The sequence below is a fragment of the Heterocephalus glaber genome, unplaced genomic scaffold, assembly GCF_053883595.1.
Source record: "Heterocephalus glaber isolate CG9 unplaced genomic scaffold, H.glaber_assembly_v1.0 deba00001593, whole genome shotgun sequence".
In the NCBI taxonomy this organism is placed as follows: domain Eukaryota; kingdom Metazoa; phylum Chordata; class Mammalia; order Rodentia; family Bathyergidae; genus Heterocephalus; species Heterocephalus glaber.
In genome coordinates, this window is record NW_028258368.1 from 13000839 (window position 1) to 13023959 (window position 23121).

General features: G+C 40.0%; 1 long non-coding RNA gene across 2 annotated transcripts in view; it reads right to left on the bottom strand.

The window, feature by feature from the left end:
• The window catches only part of LOC147823347 (uncharacterized), a 107758-nt gene extending 84927 nt beyond the window's left edge, over positions 1–22831 (bottom strand). The window contains exon 1 of one of the 2 annotated variants that reach the window (XR_015444062.1): positions 21810–22831. This is a non-coding gene — a long non-coding RNA (uncharacterized LOC147823347). The remainder of the gene's footprint in view (positions 1–21809) is intronic. The other variant, XR_015444063.1, reaches the window with a different exon arrangement.
• Between the last annotated feature and the right edge of the window lie 290 nt (positions 22832–23121).

The window sequence follows — 23121 nt, forward strand, 5'->3', positions numbered from 1 at the left end:
GTGCTGGTTTGGTATTCATGAAGTTCCTAAGGTGCTCTTTGTCATGAAATTATCTTATTTCTCCATCAATTTTGAAAGATAGTTTTGCAGGGTACATCAATCTGGGTTGGAGGCTGTTTTCTTTTAGGGCTTGGAATATGTCACTCCAAGCTCTTTTTGCCTTGAGGGTTTGCATTGAGAATTCTGCTGTGATTCTGATGGGCTTTCCTTTGTATGTGATTTTTTTTTTTCTCTAACTGCTTGTAGAACTTTGTTCTTCTGTTGGGTTTCCAGAATCTTAACAATTACATGCCTATATGCACTTTTTTTTTTTTGTACCAGGGATTGAACTTGGGACCTTGAGTTTGTGAGGCAGGCACCAGAACCACTGAGCTAAATCCCTGGCCCTGCATTTTTTTTTGATCAAGGCTAGCTGGAGTCCTAGATGCCTCACTTATCTGTATATCAAGTTATTTTCCCCTGCTTGGGAAGTTTTCTGCCATCACTTCTGTGAACAGTTTTTTTATGTCATCTGCATTCTCTCCTGTTTCTTCATTGATTCCAATCAGTCTTATATTTTTCTTTGCAACGTCTACCAACTGGTGGATTTATTTCTCATTGTCTCTTACAATTTTAAGGCAATTTTTCTTTTCCTGTTCACTAATTGCAATCTTATCTTCTTTATCTAAAATTCTGTCCTCACATTGACTCCTTCTGGTGTGTAGACTCTCAGTGGAGTTTTTAATCTCCTGGAAATCTGTTTGCATCTGTTTTATGGATTCCATTTGTTTCCTATGTTGGGATTCTATCATGTTCCTCAGATCCTCTATTTTTTTATCTGTGTCCTCTCTAGATTTATTAATCATGTCTTGCACTATAGGCACAATCTCTGCTGTTATGTGAGAAATTATTTCTGATTGCATTTTTTCCAGATCCTCTTTCGAGTCCAGGTGTTTGAGTATCACAGTGTTCCATCTCATTTCCCTTTGGGGTTGCTGTAGGTGATCTTGAAGTCTGGTTTTGAGACTTGTTTAAGTGTCTTCTCACTTCGAGGGGGTGGTGTGGCAGGGGGAGCTACTGCTGTCACCTGCAAAGCTCACCTCCTCTGTTCTGGGAGCAGTGGTATGGCAGCCCAGAAGCCTCCTCTGCATTGGGAGTGGTGCTATGGTGGCCCAGAAGCCTCTTCTGTGCCAAGAAATCACTTTAATTTTATTTCTGAAGTTTTATAGCTCTATTGGTCTAAAGAACAGAAATTCTGACACGGTTCTAGATGTCAATATCTACCTGGGACAAACTTTTGCAATTCAGGTACTAGGAGTCATCAATTTTACCAGCAAATAATGTCTTCAGCTTTGTTGCTCCTCCTGCTATAAATAAAGTGTTATAAAGCTACCAGATAAAGTGGGAGAGTTCATGCATTGGGTCTAGATATTTTGAGAATCACTTCTTGATAGTTTTTCCAGAATTACTAATCATTTAATTCCTCAACTTATTTCTGGCTCTGGCAATTCATAATAAGATGGATGATAATAAAAGAGATTAATTACTTTGTTAGGTTTATTGAAAATTCCAGACATATGAAAAATGTCTGCAGAAAGCACCAACAGAATTAAACTGTTATGATAGGTTAAAAACAGTGTGTTCAGCTAACCTTTTTCAACACAGTAGTCACCCAAATTGCTGTTTTTAAGAGCCAGCGCCTTTCCCTGCTAAGCCCTGTAGCTGTCATATGATTAATGTGCTAGTGTCTTATTAACTGGTCTGTTACAGAAGCTGTCCAACTCCCAGCCACCCTTTCTGCAGAGACCTTTTTGTAAAAACGTACTTGAAATCATGCTGTTCTGACTGCAGGCTACTGCAGCTACCACCAAAACATCATAAAGAGCAAAGAATTACTGTTTCCAGTAATCCAGGCCATAAATCAACCCATTCTCAGGACAGTAGGGGAAAATCACAGGCACTTCCTGCATTCATATTCAAAACCTTTCTGTGTAACAGCATATTCCGGAAAGTGTCAGCAGCCCTGCATGTGCTTGTGTGTGTGCCTATGCCTGTGTGTGTGTATGTGTGCGTGTGTGTGTGCGTGTGTGTGTGTGTGTGTGTGTGTAGCAAGTGGGGTGACAGGGAAGAGGAAGACAAAAGAAATCTCAGCCCCAGTTGAATCCTTTCACGTGCTTTGATCTTATCATGACCTTCCTAGCTCTAACAATGTTTTAAGATTGTTAAAAATTGCCACCTTATCTCCTTGGTGGTATCACCCACTGCTGGACTTATCTGGGCCCAGCTGTTTAAGAAAAATGCAGCATGGTGTGACCTTGATTTTTTAGCACCTGACCTTAATATCTAATCAGTCGCATGTCTCAGTATAGCCACCCAGAGATGTCACATAGGCCTCTTGGCATCCAGCCATTCAAAAGATGTTTACTTCATTCACCCTTTTAAGAAGACTTCCAGCAACAGTACTTAGTAACTGCCCCTTCCTATCTGCTCAGGGTCCTCCAAGGGCTAGTGTGCATTTTAAAATCCAGATGCCCTTTCAGCTGAAAATAATTTGAATGCCTTTGGGTCAGTGATAAAAATTTATCTGAGTTCATATTTGAGACTGTGAAGAGAATCTTCAGTTTGGATCTAGAAAAACATTAACCACTCTGGGCAGTTATAGTATTTAGAAAACACAAGCTCTTCACCTTCAAGTTTTAAGGCCATTTACAAAGAGTTAGGGAACACACACCCACACACACACACACACACACGAGATCTAAGTGTTCATTGTAAAATGATCTATTTAGAAAGCTCCAAATGTTTAATGACCCCAGGTTGAAGTTAAGTCTTAAATCTGGAAATAATATCAAGAAATGTCAGAGTTATTAAAATGTCATCATATTAAAAGTGACAGAAAAATGTTGCATTTTTTTCTCTCTTGTTGACTTTAGAGTCAAATTGCTTGATTTGAAAGCATAGATATGTCTACCCACCAGAGGCTACACCTGGAGGCTGGGGTCAGCTGGTTTCTTCCTCCTTCTGACCCTGTCACAGGAATGAACATCTGACCATATCAACATTGTTGAGTGTCAGATCTCAACCCAGGCCAAGAAATCACTTGCTTATCTTCTTTTTTCATGGCTGTATTAATTTCTATGATCCACTACACACCATAAAGAGGTATTTTGGAGTAATGTGTGAGAATGTGTGTTTTCTACTTAATCAACTGTAATGTTCCTCTAAACATAAGAAATAGCAAGCTAGAGAGAGAGCAGAGACTGGCACTTTCTTCTTCCTTTTCCCTGAATACAATTGGGACCCAGGGAGAATAGCACCATCCCCTTCATGCTCTTATGGCAACTGTAGTTCCAATGGAGGGTGCTGGCCAGTCTTTTTCCTGTGCCTGTGTATCCCACCCCAGACTGTGGAGCATTTCCAAGGGTGTACAAGAATGAGAAGTAGACATATGTGCATCAGAGCAGCAAGGCATTACTGAGGACACTGAGTGTTTGACCCTTCTATGGGGAGTCTCTGACACCCTATGGAGAACCTCATCAGTAGAGAGGCATGAGGTACTTGAGAGCCCTAGGGAAGAGCACCTGAGGGCTCCACATGAAGTTGCATTCATGATTACAGGCCCAGGATACTCAAGGTGAGCTCCACACTATACCAGTGCCCATGAGCATGGCTTAATCCATTATAGTCATGCACTACCTGGTATACAGATAGCTCTGAAACCATTAGCAGGTTTCCACTGGCCTGAGCCTGGTATCCCTGCATAGTTCACATTTCAGGCTCCACAGGAGTGACCTTCAAAGTTGTGCCAAAGATTAGCCTGCAGAGCAGCTTCCTTTCATTCTTAGTTTTAATGGATGAGAAGTCACTGTATCTATCTATAGGGCAGCATGTGCTGTGTTGACACAGAATATAGTATGTATGATTAAATCAAGCTAATAAGTATGTCCATCACCTCTCTTAACATTTTTGTGGAAAGACATTTGAAATTTACTCTTAGCAATTTTTAAATAGACAGCATGTTGTTATTAATTATCATCATGATGCCAGGCAAAAGATTTCAAAACTCTGCTGAGATAAGGTGGAGGAGGGACACATGGCCTTGGCTTTGTGGTAGTATCCTAGAGCTTTTCACAAATGGATGTGACCTGCCACTCTCCAGTTCACATCCTTGCACCCAAAATCCAGGTTTCCCACCCACCTTCTGCTCAGAGGCCCTGAAGGGTCCGTTGGGTGCTGTTTTGCAAGAGCATTTACACACACCCTAACTAAAGTTTTGTTCCTAAGATATATGGGCCTTCTGGGCATCTCTCTTAAACCTGCCCTTCCATGTTTCCCTCAATGAAGGCTGCTCTTTATGAGGATGTGAGGCCTGAGGTAGATGCCAGGGAGGACAGGGTACACTGGACATTTTGTCAGTGAGGAACATTAATGTATTCTGAGGCTGATCAGCACAAATCCTCCAGTGTACCATAGAATCCTGCAAATCTGAGGAAAGAAAGGGCCACTGTTTTAGTTCTCTTTGCTGAGACAAAATACCTGACACTGAACATGAGAGGAAGAAAGGTTTATTTCAGGCCACAGTTTACAGAGGATTCAGTCTATAGTCACCTGGTTCTAAGGCAAGGTGGCTTGGCAGGGGGACATCACAAGAGGAGAAACAGTCTATGGCAACCAGGAAGGAGACAGCAAAGCAGTAAAGCAGCAGAAGAAGCAGCAAGCCTTCTTTATCTCCCTTATATTCTATCCAAGCTACCCACCCTTTGAGCAGGTAGCATTCAAATCCAGGGTGGGGCACCCTTAATTGCAGGGACCTTAGAAAAGCCCCACCTATGAGTGCATGAGGCTTTGGGGGAACATCTAGATATAAGCCATAACAGCCACACAGCCCCGGCCCAGCCCCCTCAAGTTACTGGTTGCTCACATCCCATCCTAGGGAAGCCAGTGAGCAGCTCAAGCTAAAGAAAGTTGCAGTAGAGAGAAGTAGAGTGTTTCCACTCCAGCTGGCACAATATCCTCCAGGCAGAGATAAGACACTCAGGAGAATGGCCAAGAGCCCTGTTTGGAGACCTACAGTTTAGCAGGTCTCTGGCATGTCCATCTGCGGAATGGAATACACAAGTGGACAAGTCAGTAAAGAGGAAAAGCTCTCAGAATAGCTGTCAAACACCATAGAATTAAGGTATGATCAGCAAGCAAGGTGATTATATAAATAAAAAATTATATTACAATAAAACATACATTGCCATTCATTCCCCTAAAAATACTACCCCTCACATTGAACATACTCATCCTATTGTTCTTGCCACTTTCTGAAGCAGTTCTGTAAGTCTTCTTTCATGAGTGTCTTGAGTTGTGCTGTCATGGCTGCCTTAATGTCCCAAATCAATTCAAAATGTTTGCCTTTCATGGAAACTTTGACTTTGGGCAAGAGCTAGAAGTTACATGGTGCCAGATCTTGTGAATAAGGTAGATGAGGGCACATTATAATGTTTTTATGAGCCTACTTTTCCATTGGATGACACTAGCAGCAGCATTCACTGAATTTTTTATCATACTTTGTAAAGACACTGATGAAAGAGAACTTCCAGAACCGCTTATATGGTGGGTTAAGAGTGCTCAAAGTGAAGGGAAGTATTTTGAATGTGGTTAATGGCAATGTGCCTTTTACTGTAATAAATAGTTTTTATTGAAACAACTTATTTTTGATAAGTCCTTGTACAAACATCAAATTCCAGGAGGAAAGCTACTGGAGCCAATGGAAATGAACAAAGCTGTTCCTCCCACAGCAGCTGGCTTCAACTGTGTGGAAATCACCTGCTCCACATGCTGAAGCCATGATGGAGGAGTCCAAATATGAGCAGCAAATCCTGGAGGACTATATTTGCAGTGACATGTAAACTGCCCCAGGGAGTAAACTATCCTGCTGTGATTTTATATTAATCTCTGGCTTCTGGCTGGTCATGGGATGTTAAATTCACTACAATTAGATTTGGGAAATGTGTGTGGGAAGAAGGAAATGGTGTCATTAAGGTATCACATCAAATGCCTGACCACATCTTTCAAAAATATACCGGAATATACCCATCCTGGTTGCCCCATGCTGCCCTACAAGGCAGAAGCGCCAGAGTAATCTCAGGAACTCCAAACTTCCATTACAACACCCCTCTTTAAGAAAACCTATTTTCTGTACCAAAATCAATCTGGTAAGGCTGTTAGCTCATGGAGGCTGTCTGGGTAACTTAAAGGAAAAGGCAAGCATGGTCTTCAGAAACTGACTTACGATTGCATTTTGTCACAGGTGGGGAGATGTAAGGAATTAATAGGGGGAGCAAATTTAAATAGTTAAACCAACAAGTGACACAGGGGTTCTGGAAGCTGCTTTGGCCAAGGTAAGTTAGGATACAGCAGATTTTGTGTCTCCAGAAGATTTCATTCAGGGACTCTTTTCATACCAGTAGGTTAGCTTTGGGTATCTATTTAGAAGAGCAAGAAGAGGGACTGAGTCAGATAACAGAGCATCTAAGCCAAACTGTCCAAGGTAACCCTGAAGACCTGAGCTCTGCCTCCCTAATGCCTATGTCATCAGCCCTCAGTCATTAATGGGGGACACTGGATTCAAGTCCTAGATATTCCTCTCATGAGACAAGGGATCCAACTGGCCTATCATAGGTTATTAGTGTGGTGGCCCCCAAATGGCATGGCCCTCTCTTCATCCCACCTCTTGATACTTTCCTCTACTAACTCTGGTCTTGGCCAGGGGCTTGCTTTGGCCATTAAATAAGTAACACAGCTGGGAATCGAGAAGCACCAGCTCATTAGAATGTATGTCTCTGGCTCATCTTGTCACCTCCTTGTCACTACATGTACACACCAGGGCCGCCCCATACAAGATGAGGGACAAGGCCTGGTCACCCTCATTGCCTATCCAAGCTCTACACACATCCATGACACTCTCCTGGTCAGAATGCAAGATGTAAATAAGCTGAGCCTGACTCAGAAGGGTCACCCTCTGGACCACATACTCATGGGCTCATGGATTCAAAGCCCAGCCCTTCAAAGTTCAACACTGGCTGTTTTAGCCACTAAACTTTGGGGAGGTTGTTATACCACAGTTGGCAACAGACATATTCCTAAACCTCAGTTGACTCCTCCATTGCCAAGATGGGGACAGCGGGAGTACTTCCCTGGGAGGACAGCTGTATGATTAAGATAGGCAGTGACTTGAGTACTGACAGTAACTGACCTCACCCACTGCTGGCCCTTGTCAATAATGGGCAGTCCGTCCATCACAGTTTCAAATTAAATGTTATCAACACATTTCTGAATTTCTAAATTTTAAAAACAGCTGGCACCTAAGAAATGCAAGCTGTAATAGTTAAGAAATTTTGTCCTAGCTAACAAAAATAATGCAAGGAGAACTTATCACATCATTTCTTCCACCATTTCACAGCCAGTGACAGCAAAGTGACTGACAAGAACTCACAGTGAACACTCCAGGCACATCCTGAACTCAACCCTGAGCATCAGCTGTAAGAAGCCTGACCTCATCTTGGAGAGGGGATTCCCTAGGACAAATGTGCATTCTCCAGACACGATGAAGAAAAGGCCACTGCCAGCTCCCACATGCAACCCATATCCCAGCCTTGAGCAGCTTGGGAAACCAGCCACACTTTGACTGATGTTCTTCAGACAGACTGCATAGAAGGGATGGAGGAATAACCACAGAAAACAAGGGTAATCTGGGCAATTAGTGAGCTATGATGAAGGGGAACTGGACAGTACTTATAACATTTATGCCTCTACAAACATCAAGGACCAGAAAAAAAGTCACTTTCTGATAAAAGGTATCAGTCAAAAGGCTAACACAAAAATCTCAGATATTTCCACTCTATTCCCCCAGTATGTCCTCAAAGCCCCCCATTTTCATTCCACCACTGAGCATAAACTAGTTACCAAGCACTGTGGAGGGAATGGGACAACCTCCCCCCAACCCAATTCAGCTTCTGGCATTTGCCTAGACTTTAGCGAACAAGAGTCTCAAGTGGTACAGAGGACAGGCATGATGGCTGGGGGTTTATCTTCTTTTTTTTTTTCTTTAATCTGATGGCTTTGATTCTACTAAGAATAAGCTGAGAATTGCCTCTGAGAGTCTGTGGAGGCTGCTTTGAAACCGAAGTGCAAGGCTAATTGGTGTAGGGTCCAATACTCCTCTACTAACAGCACCCATTCACTGGGGATCTTAGTGTGTTAGTAGTTCTTAGCTAAATAATTTATGTATTTAGTTAGTCTCATAATAAATTCATAATGTTGTTGTTATTACCTCCATTTTTAGATGAAGACAAAGAAGATGGAAAGTTGAACCCCCTAAGTTTCATGGTCAATAAGAGGAAAAACCTGGAATCCGAGCCAGGGCTACCTATGCAGGGGTTTTAGCTGGTGTGGAGGGAACAGGAGTAATGGCAAGATGGATCAAATGGATCCTGGAATGCTCTTTGGGAGGCTGAACACAGAGCCTTGAGATCCCAACTATGCAGACTCCCAGAGCCATATCTATTTTGCTCAATTAGAACCCTTCATTCTCCAGGATGAATGTCTGCACTGCCCTCAGTGAGACAAACTTAGTCCGTACATGAGAAGAGATGGGGGTTTATCTTCTTGATATTAAAAGAAGCTGGGAAATTCCTCCATGTAAGGATTATTATAAGAGCCACTGGTAAAGTCTGTTATTTTACAGAAAAAAATGGGCTTTAGCATGTTCTTTAAATTGTAGGGCTAAATCTCTTGAGTGGATGACTGGAACTTCTGAAGGAATGACATTTTTATTCATCCCGGAGGCATTTACTAAACACTTGCTAAGAGCAATGCACATTGTGGAGGGAGCCTGAGAAAGCTGGCTGAGGGAGCCTGGGGAGGCTCCAGGAGGTGACCAGAGGAGGTCAGTTGTGCGGGTTTCTAAAGAAAGTGGCTGGACACATGCTGGAGGGGTGTGGGGTACTCACTCAGGTGAAGAGGCCTCAGCTGCCAGGAGGGAGCTTGACTGATCAGATGCAGCCTAGCCTTTGAGGAACTCAAGTGACAGTTAAGTAGTTAAAAAAATTTTTTTAAGCAGTACCAAGGATTGAACCCAGGACATTCACACTGAGCTACATCCCTCTCTGTCTTCCACCTGTATTTTAAGATCGAGTCTTGGGACAGGGATTTAGCTCAGTGGTTCTGGCACCTGCCTCGCAGCACAAGGACCTGAATTCGATCCCCGGTACCAAAAAAAAAAAAAAAAAAAAGACCGAGTCTCATCAAGTTGTCCAGGCTGACCTCAAACTTGTAATGCTCCTGTTTCAGCCTCCTAGAGTGCTAGGATTTCAAGCATGGACCCGAAAGTAGTCAATATTTAAGGAAGATCCATTGAGGAGTCCCTGCAGGCTTCAATGTAATTTTCCAGACAAAGTTCCACATGTCCGCTGAGGCGATGCGATGCATGAATTAACTTTAATTTTAAAGTGAAAGAAATCAACTTCACTAACAACAAAAAGAATTACCATTTGTGTTACATTTCCTTAACTTAGAATTGAAGTCTTTTGTTTTTGTTTTTAATCCAGTGTACTGCCTGTTCACCAAGCAAGTAACATGGAGTTAAATTGGCTAGAGTAGCAAATAACAGCTGAGAATGCCCAGAGAAATTTGAAATTTAGATAAAACAGTGAATAACTATTTAAATGAAACTAGGTCCCAAATATTGCCAGAGTGTTTTTTTCACTAGTTGGAAGCAGTAGGGAGGAGCTAGACATGTGAAAAAATTCTGTGGGATTTGCTGAGTTTCTTTGACCTTGAGAGCTGTAGATGAGCAACCCTCCCAGCCTAGGAGGGCTCCACTGCTGACTCCTTGGGATGTGTGTCAAATGTAAGGTTACTAGAAGGTTTCTGTTTGAAGAAATCAAATGCATTTTCAGTGTAGAGAACATTTCTATAATGAGAAGAAACAATTATCTAATACATATGTTCAGTGCTTGTGGATTTACTTTAAATCAAATATTTTCATATCCCTCTCGAATGTAGCAGCTTTTTCTCTGAAGTCAAGAAACTTTACAGAATGAATGTAGCATTGGAATCCCTCCAGGAAAGACAATGCGGTCCTATGATTATGAACATTTTGTACCATACTTTGCAATGGCTCAAATTGAACAGAAGAGAATCATGAAATATTTTACATCTAAAATCAAGGCTGGTATTAACACCTGTCAAATTGCATCCCCTGGGGGACAAACTTGGGACACATTCTTCTAGAAGCTACCAGAAAATAAGACAATTCTTGAATTCTGGACTAAAAACAGTGTTTTGCACTTAAGCATGTTTGTCAATTCAATGACAAACAAAGTACCAGATCTGGATTGAAAAGACTGCTTGTTTATTAAAATATGATCTGTATAATTAGAGTGATGTGGGTCATATAAACTAAAAACTCTATAAAATTAACATTTTCTCATGAGATTTATATGTTTTCTAGAAATTATCCTCATCACTCAGTTATTCTTATAAGGTGATAGGTACCTAAATGCAATCCTATGCAAACATTCTTCAAATAGGAAAACCATTATAATATTAATAGAAATAAGATGCCTATTATGGCTTGAATCTAGATGCGCTCATAAAGCCTCATGGAGTCATAGGTGGGGCTTTTTAGAGGTGGCTGGATCTAGGGTGGGTGATTCTGGGGTCACAAATGTGATGCTTTGGATTGATTCACAGTGCAATGCTAGGATTAAGAGACGAAAAGGGCTGTTGTGGCTGTCACTTGTTGCTTGCACCTACTTTTCTGCCTTCTTGCCTTCTGCCCTCTGTGAACTGTTTCTCCTCTGCATTGTCCCTCTGCCATGCCACTCTGCCTTGGAACCAGCCAACTGTGAAATGAAACCTCTACAAACTGAGTCAAATAAATCTTTCCTCCTTTAAATTTGGGCATCAGGTATTTTGTCTCAGCAATGAGAAAAGTAACTAAGACAATACCTTTTAAAAACTCTTTGATTTTGTGAAGAGGGCTCAGTCTCATAAGAGCTGTACAAGGCCTATTCACTTTTTCTGTATAGAACTAATACTTATTTTATCTTTAAATCTAAGATGTAAACAATTCTTAAGTTTTATTTTCAAAAACTACAAATTGTTAAAACAAACCATAAACACGGAGCAATAATCTTTATAAAATGGATGAATCTAGATCTAAGCAAAGTTATTAAAGTTATTGATTAGACTAACACGCAAAGACTCAGGTGAATAATAAAAAAAATTCACTGAGAAAAATAAGGTCCATGATCAAACAATTAAGGGAAAACTCATTTGAAATATTCTTCTCATTTAAAGGCCATAAAGTTTGACAACAAAGAAAAGTTGACAACAAAGAAAAGTTGACAACAAAGAATCATATAAATTATATTTAATCCACCACTTTCACATTTCACTGAGAATATGGTACCTTTTTCTTCCTATATACATATTATCAATCTAAAGAACAATTTCCCAGGAAGTATTAATTTGAGGAACAGTGGATTAAATGGATTGAGTGCTTGTCTTTCTCACTCACGCTTTCAGAAGGAAAGGAAGTGCTATTGAAAAAAATAATTTGAGATTATATTGACACATGCTGCCAGTCAAGAGGATACTATCCACTTTTCATGAGATTACACAGTTTCCAGCCTCCCGATTTTCTATACTTCAGAGACCTTTTGAGCTAGTGGAAAACCAGGTCTCCAGAACCTCCAGCAGGGGGCTGTGTGCCCTAGACTGTGAAGGGCTTGAAGGCAGTTCAAGGCCAAGATGGCTCAACAAATAAGCCAGAAATGTCATCTAGCCCACAAGTGCACAGCAGCATAAATGTCTAGCCATGGTCCAAGAATGTTGCCATGAGAAAAATCTGTCCTCAGAACTTTATTACTAGGTTTTATCCTGTGTACATTTTCAAATATAACTAAGAGGGCCCAAATAGCAAAACAATATATATCAGAAACCAAAGAGTATTCTTATAAAATAATTATCGTTATTGGACTCACATTGAAAATACAAAAAGATTTAAAAGTTTCTATACATGGTTGACAACTCACATGTGCCAATTTTCCATCAAAGATAGTGCAGAAAGCTGGGTGTGGTGGCACACACCTGTAATCCCAGCACTTACTCTGAAGACTGAGACATGAGTATCACCTTGATTTCGAGATCAGCCTGGAGTACATAGTCAGTTCAAGGCCAGCCTGAGGTACATAATGAGACTGTATCTCAAAAATACCAAAAACAAAACCAAGAATCAAAGAAAAATAGTACAGAAAATGTGAGAGTTGGACATCAACAGTAATAAATTACTTCCACTGAGATGATGAACAAATACATTCTTTGAAAAAAATATCTAGAAAGTGGGGAAGGAAATTGCCTTAAGGAAGCAGTAGTTTGGTGAAGTTCTCATCTATAATCTGAATTATTTCTTCGTAATCCCCTTCTTTCTTATTCCCCATATATACCTCCCCTAACAGAAACCAAACCAAAACCAAAAAACACTTGTAAATACTTATAATTTGGATCATAAAGAAATAAAAATACTTGGTTCAAAGTGTAAGCTGCACCACTTCAGCCAGAATAATTGAAAAGACAACAAATAAAGTAGCCAGGAGAGATCAAAGACTCAAAATAGACCTAATTGACACCTGCAACTCTCTCCTTTTGCTTTAGTCACGGGGGATAGTGGTTCTGGAGGGGGCGTGCATTCCCACTGGGAAAGAAATGTACAGCAGGACTGACAGGTGCAAATGGTTAATGAATTATGGCATCTGGAAGAAAGTGGAACAATTCCTTCTCTTCCAACCCTTAAAAGGTTTACATTTATCACAACCACACACGAACATGAAATATCTCACAAATCAAACATTCGAGTCTGTGCTATTCTTTTTTCTTTTCTCTTTTTTTTTTTTTTTTTTTTTTTGTACCAGGGATCAAACTCCAGTCCTTGTACTTTTAAGCCAGGCCGCAGAACCACTGGACTAAATCCCTGGCATCTTTGCTCATCTTTTAGTGAATTCCATATTACCTCTATAAACGAAATAAAGAGGCTTCACTCTAATTTGCACACAGTCCTGTGCTGATGACTGAGATTGAGACTACTTTCAGCCTACATTTGGATCTCATTAAAAACAATTGTTATGTAAGGATATCATTCTCATGTAGTTTGTTAGTTTACTAACATTTTTCTTCAGGAAAGTGACTACTGAAATTTATTCCAGGTGAGCCCTGTAAACTGCATAGAGAACAAGTCTGGAGGGAACATGACATATTGTAAGGGTACAATATGTCTACAAGGGGAACATTTGGGAAGATGTGTTCTCTGCCCTGTCCTTTCACTGGGAATGTGACGTCAGCAGAAAGAAGGATAGGAATGTCCATTCCTCTGGGCATAACTCACCCAGGCAAGGCTCCTAGGGCCACATGGTAGCTATTTCTAGCAGCAAATTATGAGGATCTGGGTGTAATAACATAACCCTGACTAATGAGAAGAGTCTGAGAGTCACAGAGCTCATCCAAAGAGCATGTGACAAATTACCAGCCTCGGGTGGTCAAACCCACTTGGAGGACTTGGGGACTAAGTGTGATTTTCTGGAGTTCATGTCACAGTTATAGGCAACTAAGAACTAAAAGTAAATGACTGTTTTATAGAATCAAACCAGCACGAAAATTTCAAGAGGAAATTGTCCTAAATACTGGCTAAGAAGAGAAGTGTGCTGGCAAATACTTAACAATGGATTCTTTCAGAGAGTAAAGCCTTGATGTGTGGGATTTTCCGCCTCCCATCTCCTGTGGTATGAATGCTCCCATGTTGGCCTGGCTCAAGGTCCTTGGATTCAGAGCTAGGAAGACAACTCCCGCAAACAGCCCTTGAGAGCAGGTCCCTGTGTTCACAAGACCCAGCATGAAGGCCAGTGAGGCCCAGAGACAACCAGCTGAGGCAGATCCAAGTTACCAAGCAGGCTGCCAGACTGCAAGTCCAGGGCACTTTGTTCAAACACAAAAATAATTTGGTTTAGGAAGCCTTGGCTCCATATTGGAGTCACTTCTATTTATCCTAATTTAGGATTTGTTTAGAACAGGTATTGCTAAAAGCACTTGGTGTTTGTTAAGCCCCCTAAGCAAAACTATTGTACATTTAAAAAGTAATTTGTCTTACAAATAACTTCTCTGTGGCAGACCATGTACTCTCAATCAGTTGTTTCTACAGAAATTCTCCTGAGAGCACCATGAAAGAGTAGGGCTGTGAAAAGAGAGCAGCAATGCAGTACAGCTGTTCAGGTGTGACCAAAAAAGACATAGTGGGTTTAAATTTTTAAAATGTATTACAGTAAAAGACCTGCTGCCATTGATCACCCTCAAAGTACTCCCCCTCATTTCAAGCACACTTATCTCATTATTCTTGACATTTTCTGAAGCAATTCTGGAAGTCCTCCTTCCTGTCTTTATGAGGACTGATCAAAAATGTGGTAAGTGTTGCTGCCAAGTGCCGTCTAAAGGAAAGACAAGCTTTAAAAAATATTACAATGTGTCTTCATCTACCTTATTTATTGGACCTGACTCCATGAAACTTCTGGCTCTTCTTTGAAGCCAGTAAGACCATGAAAGGTAAAAGTTTTGAATGGATTCAGAACACCAAGGCAGTCATGACAGCACAACTAAAGATATGCAGGAAAGAGGATTTCCAGAACTGCTTCAGAAAGTAACAAGAACAATGGGATAAGTGTGTTTAAAGTGAGGGCAATATTTTGAGGGGGATTAACAGCAATGTGTAGTTTAGTATAATAAGTTTTTTATTTAAATTCACACCATATGTTTTGATCAAACCATGTCTGTTTCCCAAAGCAATGTCTTGGCCTAAGCCATCTCCATGTTTCCACAGCCTTCTATCCTCTTGTCTCTAACTGCCATGTAAGCATTAAACTTCTTCTCATGCCCCACGGTTGTAAATCTCTTATGTGGCCATATGAACTTCAAAGCATTTATATTTCTTATGGATTTTATGTGATTAAATGTGCAGCCTACTGAATATTGCACATGAGAGTAAAAAAAGATGTGCTATTCAGAAAGGCATTTTTAATAGTTCTGAGGTTCAACATTCAAAAATTGTTTGGGCCCAGTAAGATCTTGATATTATATTTTGTTAAAAATTTTAATCAAATGTCACCAGTATCATGAAAATTTGCTGTAAATTACCACCAAATGATGATAAGTAAGATAAGTAACTTTGCAAAAATTCCAAATTCCCAATTAATCTTTTTTTTTTTTTTTTGGTACCAGGGATCAAACTCAGGACTTTGTGCTTGTGAGGCAGATGTAGCACAACTGAGCTAAATCCCCAGCTCTCAATTAATATTTTTACTATTCATATTGTTTGGGGGGTTTATTTCATTATGTCAAACAGTGGAGTGAATGGAAATGATACAGTTGTTTTTAATCTTTGTGCCTCTGAGGCTGTCTTATACTCCTGAACCTATTTTGTATTTGTGGGGAAAAAAAATCTCTAGCTTTGCAAATATTCTGGGCATGCCAAAGTGATACATTCTTTTTTCCATTTGACCATAAGGTAAAGATATAAACCAATTATATGAATTTTAACAGTGGCATTCAGAGTAAAATATAAATGTCTTAAGATCTCAAAAGATTTTGCATAATCAATGTGCTACGCTCAATGACTACAAGAAAATGAGAAAATAGTCATAAAAGGGCAAAATGAACTCTACAAAAACACAAAATAAAGTCTGTAACAATCTAACCACTAAGAAATGAATGAAGATAATAATATCAAGAATATTTTCATCACCAGCACCACAAAGAGAAAAGAATGCTTTCAAAGGAAACAAAAGAAACAAATCAAGAACTAAAAAAACTAGACATCCGCTCAATGAGGAGAGAAGAACATTAAAATTAGATAATTAGGTGCGTGTACTGGCAAAAATTCATTGTTGCATTCATTACTTATTTTAACTACAATTTGAAACAATGGTAAAATTACAAATGTCATTCCAGGCAACTGTCACAAATTAAATGTGATATAAGGGAATAAAAGTGTACCAACTTCATTAAAGAATTTTCCAATACCCTAAAAGAAGTCTTAAGGAAAAAAAATAAAAAGGTAACACCAAGAGACAAACGATTGCTGTTACTTCACTTCAGAGCAATCAATAATAAAGGTCACTACCTTAGGGACAAAATGCTCAAGATAAGCTCAGGTGGGAAATGGGCTCTCTGGACATGACTTCTTTTAGTAGGAAAAATAAACCTGACAGGAAAAGCTGTGGTCACAGCCTTTTCTATCTTTTTAGTGCATTAAGCAAACAGCACATCTTTAAAAACTCATGATGAGACAAACAGATCCCAACCAAAGGAGTATCACTGGCCATGGGCTGAAGAGAAAGGTGAAAGCTGGCTGTAGTTCCTTTCATTCTTTATGATAAATGTTTCTGAATTCCTGATAGCTTTATGCAAATGAAATTTGTTGAACAGTTCTGAAGGAGAAAATCCACATTGTCACTTGATGATGTTTGGTTGCCGTAGCTGTTTAGCACTATAGATCAGTCACAAAATCTAGACAATTTAAATAAATAAAAAAGCAGAATGAAAAGTTAACTAGAGTGACAAGCCACCCCATGTATGTGGAGGACAGTCTGGAAGCTGAGGGACAGTGGGCCAATTGTAGTGCCTATTGTGAATCTGCAACCAGTAGCAGGTAGATCTGTGCCCAGGTCATAGCAAAGACACCAGCAGAGGCAGCCACCTCTGTGTGAATCCCAGGGTAAATCTAATTATCCATGACCTCAGAATAACTCCCAGGTATTCTTCCCTCTCCCCAGTGCTAGAGCATCATGGAAACAGGACAGCCAGGGTTAGGTTCATGTGCTATACAACGGAAGATGCAGCTGTGGTAGCAAGTGTGGCTGAACACAGGATCTGGCTCCCAAAAATGAGCATTTGGTCCAATAGACAGTGTTTTCTGATGTCTTCATGGTGACCATATGTCAGTCAGGCATACAAGGGCCTCCAAACCAGCCTCCTTGATTCATCACTAGTCCCTTCCAACACTCTCCCTTTGCCACCAAAGATTTCAGACAACACCTTGCATCAAGCTCCTATCTAAAACTTCAGATGGCTCCAGCATTCATCTACAGATGTGAACACACCTGTGCACACATTTCACCCACTCTGCAGGCCCAACTCACTTACTTCCCAGCTCACTGTGCTTCTCTGATGCTAGAGTTCCAGAAGCTCTGTGCTGTGCTGTGAAGCTCGCTCTGTGCCAAGGCATTCAGTGTCTCATTGTGGTGCTCTGCATCATGCTGCGTGCTCTCATCCTGGGCCTGGCTCACCATTTCTCCTTTACTTTTTCTACAAAGATCTTGCATTGTATGTCTGGCATCAACTACTTCTAAATGTCACCTCTTCACTCTGCTGTATCAGATACAACCAATTATCCTCCCATCTGTGCTTCTGCAGCATTTTACTAATTCTGCTGTGTTAGAAAGACTGTACTGTGTTTAGAAGTTCTCCTGCTTAGAAGTTTAGAATATATCATCTGCATCATAGTCATCACATGTCTATTTCCAGTTAGATGCAGTCTTTAGGGTATAAGCATATTGTAATTTATTTCTTTCTGTACTTAGTAGTTGCACAATTAAGTTCTCAGTCAGTACTTGTTAGCTGAATAAATGGAATCTTACCAAGTTTCCAAGTGTGATAATTTAAAGTTAGTATTTCTCTATGTTGCAGACTTAAAAAAAACAGATATAACCTGTTGAGTCACTCAAGAAGTTGGTAGAATTTGTCCATTAAATGATAGACATAAAGATGTTATGTATCTTTTCAAAAATCCCTGAACACACAATTTCTTTCTGTAAGCAGGAAAATACATCAACAAGACTTGCATTAGAGAAACTTTCTGCAAAATTCATAGCATATTGTTATGGTGCTCATTTTTTACATGAGAAAACATTACACATAAAAGTCAGACTAATTTACTGGCTGTTGTTGGTGAATTAACAACAGAGTCATAGTTAGAAGCCAAGATTTACTAAATCCTCATGTTAATCGTAGCCCATTAAATCATACACCCTGTGCCCCAGTCAAGCCAGGCTCAAGGAAGAAGAGTAAGGTTGCAACAGCACCACGCTGTTACTGGCTACTGTGGAGGGGTAGGATCTGAATCAGCTGTTTTCCGGTAGGACAATAAATCAACAATAAACTGCTCATTCTCTCTCAGAAATTTCTCACTGACTTGAACCAGGCACACGACATGGAATCTTTGAAGGTTAAACAGAACAAAGGCTTTTTAACTCATCAAAGGCTAACTTGTTCAAAACTCTACTTAGCCCCAGTGCATAAAGATCTTTCCTGAGCACTAGATTCCTTGAAAATTGTATTTCACACAGAAAAAAAATAACATTTGCCAAGTTTATGCATTGAATGTGACAACTTTCAGTATATTTGGATGTTTTTACGAAATATTTCCTAAATTACACTTGGATTTTCTGCATGCTAAGGGAAACAATTTGCATGTCATCAACAGATACATGAAAATTCCAATCTGTGTTAGAAAAACCTCATAAACATAAACATTTGGTATGCCAAATTTTATACCTAAGTATCAAAGCAATAGCTTACTCATGGCTCTGAATTTCAGATGTCAGCTGGGTCAAGCAGATGATGGATGGTGGGTTTGGTGATTTCATTACAGAGAAGGACGGAAATATAAGGCAGATTTTGGAATGTATAAATAATTGCATGAGAAAAATGGAAAAAGTGTGTAAGAATACCCTAATCAGTATGAAATTGGTTCTCCTTTAAGCTTAATTTTAACAGAAAAGCAGTGCCAGTTAATCATACGAACACAGGTGTGGACACACATACACACACAAACATACACACATGCACACACACCTAGAATCAAGTCCTTGCTCAGAAATTAACTAACTGTGTGACTTCAGGCAAGTCACAAACCCTGGGCCTTGTACCTAATTTATTAAAGTAGTGATATCTTCCTTGGGACTATAGTGAATATTAAAATAAAAAAAGCCACAAAAAATCTGCTACCCCAAGATTAGGTTTCTCTGTACATAGGTAATAGAAACAACAAAATAAAAATAATAATGTATGAGATATGAAAAGGTAAGGAGCTGCAGATAAATGCCCAAAGGTAAATATTCCCTCAGAAGTATAATGCTACTGAACAAGGCTCCACCATTTTCTAATGCTTGAGTTAGGACTCCACTTGTACAAGGACCAGATCGTTTATGGGCAAAGTCAAGCTTTTAGGGCAGGCTTGTTACTTTCAGTTGTCTTCATCTGACATGCCGTCCTTGAGTACCAGCTAGACTGCGGTCCACTCTCCTGAGGTGACCTCATCTTCCTGCCCATCCAGCTCCAGCTGCAACCCTGCTACTGAGCAGTCATGAGGAAGACAGATGTTCCCACGCTCCCTCCAGGGACAGAACTCAAGGAAAGACGTTCTGAATACAACTTTATTTGGTTCTCAGTGACTATTCTCTGTCTTGTCTCATTTTCCTATTTTCTCCTATATTTTTATATTTACTCTATTTTGGGTGAGTCTATTTTGTCCTTTGTTTGGTGACTTCTTTATCTTTTGTTTGGTGATCTCTTGCCACCTCATACTTGGTTTCTTTCTTTCACAATCTCTTTCCCTGTCTTCTTTCCATGTCTTTCATTTTTCTTTCCTTGTGTCTTCTCCCAGGGCCATGGTAGACATAGTGCCAAGGGCCCACTTTTTAAGGCCCGTAAACTATTTCAGTTTCTCTTTAACAACATCAAATGAATTTTTGAGTCAAAAAGAATCCTTAATAAGCAATATTAATGTATTCATCTTTATACCACAACAATGTAATTGTTAATATATTCTTTTTTATGGAAGAAACATAGAGAATAGTCACTAAAGACCACAAATATCACAATACAACCCTGTTTTCTCCCTCTCCTGAAGCCTAGCAACACTTCTGCTTTTTTCCCACTTTACTTTTATAGTAAATTCCATTTTTCAGTGTGCCCAACAACAAACTGAATAGCTAGCTTCCCTGTATTCCCATAGCTCTCTGAGCATGTCTGCGTGACAGTAATTATTGTATTAGCACCAGTTCCCCTGGTGTGCCCTGATGCACTTTGAGGAGCGGCAAGCCTGTGCCTGTCTGATCACCTTTTCACAGGATTCATCCATGTTTCATAAGCAAATGCGGTACTCACACTCTGAGGAACACACTGCAGGTTGCAGGGACATGAGCTCACACCATCCACTAGCAGAGCCCACAGGTGTGCCACAGCCATGTGAGAAAACTAGGCATAGGTAGTGAAGTTGCTAGTAGTGCAACTCTTGGGGCAGGAAAGCCAAGGTTTAGACTACTCTGCTGTAGACAGGGAAGCTGTGAGGATTTTTGTTTTTAGGTCTGCTCATTGGATACATCCTGTCTGCAAATACAGAAACTTCCACTACCAGACTGGGGGAGCAAGTTCACACAAATGAAGATCTCTGCCATGCATAACAAGCCAGCCTTTTATCTGTATTCACCAAAATCTGGTTGCTTGAGGTAGCAGAAATCACAAGGCAAAAACATCCAACTACCACCCATCCGTCAAGGTTCTGATCTCTTTTTCTTCGTGCAAAATCCACTTTGAAAGTCGGAGGGATTTTTAAAAGTTAAGGAAGAGTACAAGAACAAAAGAAGAGATGAAAGCAGCCTGGATGGCACAGTCCACATTTCTGACACTGCTATAATTATACACAATTCTATTTTTTATGGCCAGGGTAATATTAGTTTCTTATTATTGTAGCTTGACACACTTTAAAAACACCACATGTCCTTCTGAATCGGATAATGCGCAAAGAAAGTGTGTTCGGTATTATTGCTGAAAAGAATCCTAAATGAGGATTTTGAGCCCTTGAGTATGGCAAATGTCTTGATAGGTGGGTAATTCAAAACTTCCCACTGAAAGAACTACGTGTTCACTAAATCAGGACCAGTGTGAATGTGTGTCTGTTGGAGAAAACAGTTGCAACTTTAGAAAATTCTACTTGGGAAAAAAAGAAAGTGCTCTTTTTTCCTCTAGAACTTTCAGTTCTCATAGCTTCTTTTGTTGGTGTAAAATCATAATCATTAACCAAGCCCCTGGGAGAGCTGCCGTCGCTGGGCAGCAGTTGGAAATAATGCTGTGGAATGACACTAAAATGGATCCAAGGGTTTGCACAATCCCAAGGCCTCAAAAACCTTGTACCTTTCAGAGAAACTGCACTGGTCCCAACAGACACTCACAGTGAAGTGAAAGGGCCGTTTGCTACTCCTTTGCCCCTCCTTGTCTCTAATAATATAATATAACCCAGCCTCAAACCACACAGAAGATGACTATGATTGGCAAAGCTTAAAAGTCAAAATAAGAAAAAGTGAAAACAAATGAAAAGCTTGTTTTCACTATTCTACTAGAGCAATGAAAGTGGAAATTTTGGATCTTTGTTCTTTCTTTTACTAAATTTTGTCCAACCCTGTGCAATGGGCACTATAATCTTTTGAGCTGAACAAAATAAATATAGGCAAAACAGAAATGACTGGCTATATCTGTAGAAGGCTTGCATGGTAAAACCTTCACCACTGAGACCCTTAGAAGGTAAAGGTGTAGCCTAGAAGCCATCAGAGGTAGAATCCCCACCCATATGCCACAGCTAGACAAAACAAAATTGCACTTCTAAGCCTCTGCCACAGAGCCTCCCTTACTTAACATTCTCGTCCATCTGATAACGGTTTGGAAAAGACTGGTTTGACCTGTTTCAGCTGCTCCTGGGCCTTTTCAAGCTTCTGAAGAGGCTGAACTGGCAGAGGGGGACACGGGACTCACATGCTGCTGTGGAAATGGAAATGTGGATGAAACTGATACAGGGCTCCAGTGTGGCAGTTAATTAGGTTAAAGATTTAAATGCTGAGGTTGAATTTTTCTTCTCCACTAAACAATGAATTTCATCAACTGAGCAGAGAAGGCTCCAAGCACACAGACAAGGCAATGTCAGTGGTGGCAACAGAGAAAAGATTTCCCTGAATAGTGGTTTCTTCTGACTTTTTCCTTCTCTTTGGACATGTCTTCAAAACTTGGTAAAATCATTCTCTATTAATAGCATAGAAATAAAAACCTTCCCTGCTGGTCATCAGTACTTACTGTAAATGCTCTTTTGCTGAGCTCTGGAAAAACTCTTCCCTGAGTTTTTTAAGGTAATAATACACAGGGTTTAATATATAATGACGAAAAAAACTATGTAAATATGTACTCCTTAAAGACATTATATATGAGCAGAATTCTTGTTCTTAAACAAAGCCCAGGACTTTTGCTAACCATGGGAGAATAATGATACAGAAATCAGGGGCTACATTTTTCACTCTTAACAAAAAAATAAAATTAGACACCTTGCCCCTCAAGAATGAAGCAGCTTCCAGATATTTGTGTTTCCAAATATCTCACTGATTGTTCCTTATAGGCACTATATACCTATGAACACCTAGTAAATGTTCACTGATGATGACAACTCCCATCTGCCCAAGACAGGGACAACACCCTGCCTGTCTGAAGCTGCAGGCCTGGTTCCACCCAAGTCACAAATGCTAGCAACAGGTAGATGCTGGGAGTAACAAAATGGGCTTGTGGGTCCAGGGAAGGACATCCTAAAGGGCACTAGCCTTCCCCAAGCCTGTTAGGGTGGACTGGAGGAAGACTTCTCAAGGCTCTTACACTAGACAAGTCAGAGTTTTAATCTGCTGGAGACTTAATTAGACCTCCAGATTGAAGAAATTATTTAAATAAGATATTTCACAATGCAAAGATGCAGACCTACAATTTCTTATATTTAATCCATCTTATTGTGGGTATAAAAATAACCTTTGATTTTTTTAAAATTTTAAATATGGAAATGTACCCAATAACTTACATTCAGCAGTTTCCACAGGAACTTGCCTTACATTTTATTAACAAATTATTTTGTTTGAGACTTACAGGAATTGACTTTCCCTTTAGAAATCTTCCCTGTTTGTAGATGTTAGCTAGTCTCCATTAGCACAAAATTGTTGCCAGTCTTTTTCCTAGTAAAGA